The sequence below is a fragment of the Catharus ustulatus genome, chromosome 1 (assembly GCF_009819885.2).
Source record: "Catharus ustulatus isolate bCatUst1 chromosome 1, bCatUst1.pri.v2, whole genome shotgun sequence".
Taxonomy (NCBI): domain Eukaryota; kingdom Metazoa; phylum Chordata; class Aves; order Passeriformes; family Turdidae; genus Catharus; species Catharus ustulatus.
The window spans coordinates 165,345,612-165,352,149 of record NC_046221.1 but is presented as its reverse complement, the minus strand read 5'-3'; the positions used below and the strand labels follow the sequence as shown (position 1 = coordinate 165,352,149).

General features: G+C 59.8%; 1 protein-coding gene across 1 annotated transcript in view; it reads right to left on the bottom strand.

Annotated features, from left to right (window-relative positions):
* Nucleotides 1–6,538, bottom strand: part of LOC116999522 (NAD(P)(+)--arginine ADP-ribosyltransferase 2-like) — a 703,496-nt gene that overhangs the window by 81,141 nt on the left and 615,817 nt on the right. The window lies entirely within an intron of this gene.

Here is a 6,538-nt window from a genome sequence, read left to right as displayed (position 1 = left end):
GGGAAGTCTCTGGCTCCTTCCATGTTTTATTTTTTTTGCTTTTTCTGGCACTCCGCAGTTACTTTTAGCCCGGCCGTGCTGGTCCCACCCCGCTGCCGTGCCGCCCTGGCGCCGGGCTGGCTCGGGGCTCGGCTCCCCCGCCCCTGCGGCCACCGAGGGGACCGCGAGGGTGGCTCTGGGCCACGGGAGGGGACACGGGAAGGGCACGGGGACAGGTACGGGACAGACATTGTGCCTCCTGTGGCACTCGGGGGTCCGAGTCCCCGCTGTCACTGTGACCCCGAGCTGGCCCTGGCGAAGCCCCCCCGTCCTCGTCACCCCCTGGGCCACCGCCAGGTCCCAGTGGCCACCCAGCCCCTGTGCCAGGTGCCACACGCTCCCGGGGGTGACCTTGTGCCACGCGTGCCAGGCAGGGCTGGGAGGGAGCCCCCGGCTCTTATCAGGGCAGCTCTGGCGACGAGTTCAAGGACAAAGGATGGAATTGTTGTCACCGAACACAAACCGCACCCAAACCTTCCCCGGGTGCTGCATCTTCACAGCCCGCGGGCCACCTCCCAGCCCCCGGGCCACCTCCCAGCCTGGGCTGGCTCGGCTTCATTCCTGGGGCCACCTCCCTCCTGTGGCCACCTTCTGTTCGTGGCCACCTCCCTCCTGTGACCATCTCCCGTCCGTGGTCACCTCCTGTCCGTGGCCATCTCCCGTCCGTGGTCACCTCCTGTCCGTGGCCACCTCCCGTCCGTGGTCACCTCCTGTCCGTGGTCACCTCCTGTCCGTGGCCATCCGTCCGTGGCCACCTTCTGTTCGTGGCCAGCAGTTTCTCCCTGGAGCTGCCCCTCATCCCCTCCAGCACCCCCAAAAGCGATGAACGCTGAGCTGGCAGAGCCGCTGATGCCGCTGAAGTTTCTTGGTGGCCTTGGTGGCACAGGGAGGGCACGGGGTGACACAGGGGTGGCATGGGGACAGGCTCTTCACCCTCCCGCACCTTTCCTTCCCTCTCCAGCTCCCTTCTTCTTCCCTGTGCGCTCCCAGCTGGCACGTCTGTCTCACAGCTGACACATCTGTCTCACAGCTGGCACATCTGTCCTGCTCCTCCCCGGGCACTCACAGCTGGCACATCTGTCCTGCTCCTTCCTGTGCCCTCACAGCTGGCACATCTGTCCTGCTGCTCCTTCCAGCCCTCTCGTTCCCCACATCTGGAGCGGGTGAGCTCCGCAAACCTCTCAGCGCTCCCTGAGTTGGTCGCCACCCGGGGGAATTGGTTGCCCCAGGGCGCTCGCAGATTTCAGACGCGGTTTAAAAACCATTAGGGTAATTAGCGGGAGAAGAATTGATTGAGGGCGAGCGGAGATGCAGAGGCAGCCTCGGGCTCCGGGAATCCGGGCTGGGAACGGGCGGGAGCCGATGGAACCGAGCTGGGACGGGTCCGGGCCCGGGAGTGACTCTGGGGGTCCGGAGAGGGGCAGGGATGGATACGGGGGGGGCGGGGATGGACACAGGGATGGACACAGGGATGGACACAGGGATGGACACAGGGATGGGGTGGACACGGGGATGGACACGGGGGGTGCAGGGATGGACACGGGGATGGACACGGGATGGACACGGGGGGGTGGGGATGGGATGGACACAGGGATGGGGCTGAGATGGACACAGGGATGGACACAGGGATGGACAGGGATGGACACGGGGATGGACACAGGGATGGACAGGGATGGACACGGGGATGGACACGGGGACACAGGGATGGACACAGGGATGGACACGGGGATGGACACGGGGATGGACACGGGGATGGACACGGGGATGGGACAGACACAGGGATGGACACGGGGATGGAGACAGGGATGGACAGGGGAGTGTGGGGATGGACATGGGATGGACACGGGGATGGGGCAGGGATGGACACGGGGATGGACACTGGGATGGACACGGGGATGGGGCTGAGATGGACACAGGGATGGACACGGGGATGGGGCAGGAATGGACACAGGAATACGGGGGTGGACACGGGGATGGACACAGGGAGGGACAGGGATGGACACAGGATGGACACGGGGGGGCGGGGATGGACACGGGGATGGACACGGGGATGGACATGGGGATGGACACGGGGATGGACACAGGGACACAGGGATGGACACGGGGATGGACACGGGGACGGACACGGGGACAGACACGGGAATGGACACAAGGATGGACACACGGACACAGGGACGGACACAGGGATGGACACGGGGATGGGATGGACACAGGGATGGACACAGGGATGGGATGGACACAGGGATGGACACAGGGACGGACACAGGGATGGACACGGGGGGGGCAGGGAGTTTTCACCGTTCAATTCGTTCTTTGTCTTGTTCTTTCTGCCTGCACTCAGAGCCAGGATTAACAAACACACGAAGGAAATGGATTTACTCGTGTTGGAGCTTGGTTGTTTATTAAATCTTATCCAAAGTACAGAAAGTTCAGAAGCGCTCCTGCTAGAAGTGAGGAAAACAGACACAGATCCAGCTGCTACGAGGATTAAAGCTAAACAGTCCAATAGAGAATTAACATCTATATTATTTATATTCTATATATTTATATTTTAATTCAAATTATATCCTTTTCAAATTATGTCATTTTCAAATTATATACTTTTAATTCAACTAAATTCCCATGACCCTCAGTGTGACACTGACTGACCAACCAGAAACTGAAATTATGAAGAAGAAGGAAGAAGGAAGATGAACATTGAAAAAGACAGCACTCACAATCTTCAATCTTGTCCCACACTTTAAAAGCCTGAAATTTAAAACCCTTCACCAGGTGAAATCACACTTCTAATTAACTACACACCCGTGATCTTAACTCAAATTTGGGGCCCTTCTCCAAGGCCTGAGGTCACGAGCAGAGGTCTCCAGGGTGTCAGAGCACAGAGAGCTCAAACCCCGGGTTTGGGGATCCCCCAGCCCCTGCCAGGTGCTCAGGTGTGCTCAGGTGTGCCCAGGTGGGATCCAACAGCCCAGGCCATGCTGCCCCAGCCCCCCCCGGCTGCCCTGAACTGCCCCCCACAAGTGCAGGACACCCCAGCTCTGGGTCCAGGTCAGGTTCCAGGTCTGGTTCTGAACAGAGCAATCCTGGAGGATCAGAGCAATCCTGGGGGGATTTTTTTGGATCCACGGGATCCATGGGCAGGGATCAGTGGGATCAATGGCATCCATAGGATCAATGGAATGGAATCCATGGGATCCATGGGGTGGGATCAATGGGATCAATGGGAACCATGGGATCCATGGGGTGGGATCAATGGGAACCATGGGATCCATGGGATGGGATCAGTGGGATCAATGGGCTGGGATCAATGGGATCCATTGGAACCATGGGATCAATGGGATCCATGAGCTGGGATCCATGGGATCAATGGGAACCATGGGATCCATGGGATGGGATCAATGGGATCAATGGGAACCATGGGATCCATGGGATGGGATCAGTGGGATCAATGGGATGGGATCAATGGGCTGGGATCCATGGATCCATGGTATCAATGGGATCAGTGGGATGGGATCCATGGGATCCATGGTATCAATGGGATCAGTGGGCTGGGATCCATGGGATCCATGGTATCAATGGGATCAATGGGCTGGGATCCATGGATCCATGGTATCAATGGGATCAGTGGGATGGGATCCATGGGCTGGGCAGTTCCTGGGGGTGAGGAGGGGTCAGTCTTGTCCCACCTCTTCCACCCAGGCAGGATGAGCAGGAAGGATCCATGATATCCATGGGATAAATAGGATGGGATCAATGGGATCCATGGGCTGGGATCCATGGGATCCATGGTATCAATGGGATCAGTGGGATGGGATCCATGGGCTGGGATCCATGGGATGCATGGGATCCATGGGCTAGGCAGTTCCTGGGGTCAGTCCTGTTCCACCCAGGCAGGCTGAGCAGGAAGGATCAGTGGGATTCATGGGATCAATGGGACGGGATCCATGGGCTGGGATCAATGGGATCCATGGGATCCATGGGATCAATGAGATCAGTGGGATGGGATCCATGGGCTGGGATCAATAGGATCCATGGGATCCATGGGCTGGGCAGTTCCTGGGGATGAGGGGGGGTCAGTCCTGTCCCATCCAGGCAGGCTGAGCAGGAAGGATCAGTGGGATTCATGGGATCAATGGGACAGGATCCATGGGCTGGGATCAACGGGATCCATTTGAACCATGGTATCAATGGGATCAGTGGGATGGGATCCATGGGCTGGGATCAATAGGATCCGTGGGATCCATGGGATCCATGGGCTAGGCAGTTCCTGGGGTCAGTCCTGTCCCACCCAGGCAGGCTGAGCAGGAAGGATCAGTGAGATTCATGGGATCAATGGGATGGGATCCATGGGCTGGGATCCATGGGCTGGGATCAATGGGCTGGGCAGTTCCTGGGAGTGAGGAGGGGTCAGTCCTGTCCCACCCAGGCAGGCTGAGCAGGAAGGACACCACAAGTGACACCACAAGTGACACCACAAGTGACACCACAGCCCCCAGCCCCATTTGGGGGCCCTGTCCTGGCTGTCCCCAGGAGGGGTCTGGGCTGGCACATCCCAGCAGGAATCCCCTGTCCCCACAGCCTCAAGCCCTGCCCTGAGCTCGGGTGAGGCCGAGTACACAGAGCCGGTTCCATGGAAGGTTGGACCAAGGTCCAGCCCGGTTTGTTCCCTTTTCCTTCCAGGCCAAACCTTCCCCGGACAGAAACACGGCAGGGCTGGGGTCAGGGGGGACCTGGAGCTGTGGAAAAGCTGCTGGAGACCCCCGGGCCGGACCCTCCCTCTGTGACAAACCAGGACAATCCCCCTCCCCAGCAAAGCCAGAAAGGAAAATCCTGTCCCTGTGGTGCTGCACAGCGGGGCTGGGGGGAGAACCGGGGCTCTCAGAGCCAAATTAATTCAATATTTCATCACCTTTAATGCTTTCATCAGGAGCTTTGTCAGCGGCCAGCCGGTGAGCTGGGCTGGGCTCACCTGGGACAGGTGACTTTGGAGCTGGAGGAGCGGCCAGGGGACCGTGAGGAACCCGAATGCGGAGTCACGGCCGGCAGGGCCTGGAAAAACAGCGCGGAGTGCCGGCGGGAGGAGGAGGAGGAGGAGGAGGAGGAGGAAGGGCTGAACAAACACCGTGGGGGCAGGAAGGCAGGGCAGCAGCTCCACATCTGGCAGGACAGATGTGCCGGGAGATAAAAGAGCCGCGGGCCCTTATCAGGGACACGCAGGGCCAGCAGGGGGCCCGGGAGTCGGGCCAGGAGCGGGGCCAGGAGCGGGACAAGGAGCTGGGACAGCAGCGGGACAAGGGTTCCCGTTCCCCAGGGATGAGGATCCCGTTCCTGTTCCCACAGGGATGAGGATCCCGTTCCCAGGGATGAGGATCCCGTTCCTGTTCCCACAGGGATGAGGATCCCGTTCCCGTTCCCGCAGGGATGAGGATCCCGTTCCCAGGGATGAGGATCCCGTTCCTGTTCCCACAGGGATGAGGATCCCGTTCCCGTTCCCGCAGGGATGAGGATCCCATTCCCGTTCCCACAGGGATGAGGATCCCGTTCCCAGGGATGAGGATCCCGTTCCCACAGGGATGAGGATCCCGTTCCCGTTCCCGCAGGGATGAGGATCCCGTTCCCGTTCCCACAGGGATGAACCCGCCCTGGCTGCGAGTCCTCGCTCGCCACTGGCCACCACCACAGCCCCAGGGTGTCCCTGGACTGATGTCTGGTCCCTGCCAGGAGCAGTGACACGGGAGCTGCAGTGTCACCGGTGTCACCCATGTCACCAGTGTCACCTGTGTCACCTGCGTCACAGCCATGGCATCAGCCCTGACCCTAACTCTAAATTTAACCCTGACCCTAACCCCAACCCTGACCCTGATCCTAACCCTGACCCTAATCCTGACCTTAAATTTAACCTGGACCCTAACCTTAACATTAACCCTGACCCTAATCCTGACTCTTACCCTGAATTTAACCCTAACCCTAACCTCAACACCGACCCTGACCGTACCCCTGACCCTGACTCTAATCCTGACCCTGACCCTCTGGGGCTCTCCTGGGGTGCTGCTGCCCACAGCCCCTGCACCGGCTGTCTGTGTGTCTGTCTGTCTGTGTCTGTGTCAGTCTGTCTGTGTCTGTCAATCTGTCTCTGTCCCAGAGCTGTGCCAGGTCTGTGCCCACCCTCCTGGGCACCCCCGAACCCCCTCTGGTCAAAAAACGAGAGCAGAGCCAAGGTTGGGAGAGCAGGAGTTTAAGGGAGCCCCGGGCACACGGGGGTGGCACCGCGGGACTGGCACCGAGGGGGACACGGGGAGAAAGTGCCAGAGGGGACAGAACCCTCCTGGGCCAGGGGTGGTGTCAGTGATGCCAGGCTCGGTGTCAGTGATGCCAGGGGCTGTGCCAGGGCGGTGTCAGAGGTGCCAGGGGCACTGTCAGTGATGCCAGGGCGGTGTCAGAGGTGCCAGGGCGGTGTCAGTGATGCCAGGGCGGTGTCAGAGGTGCCAGGGCGGTGTCA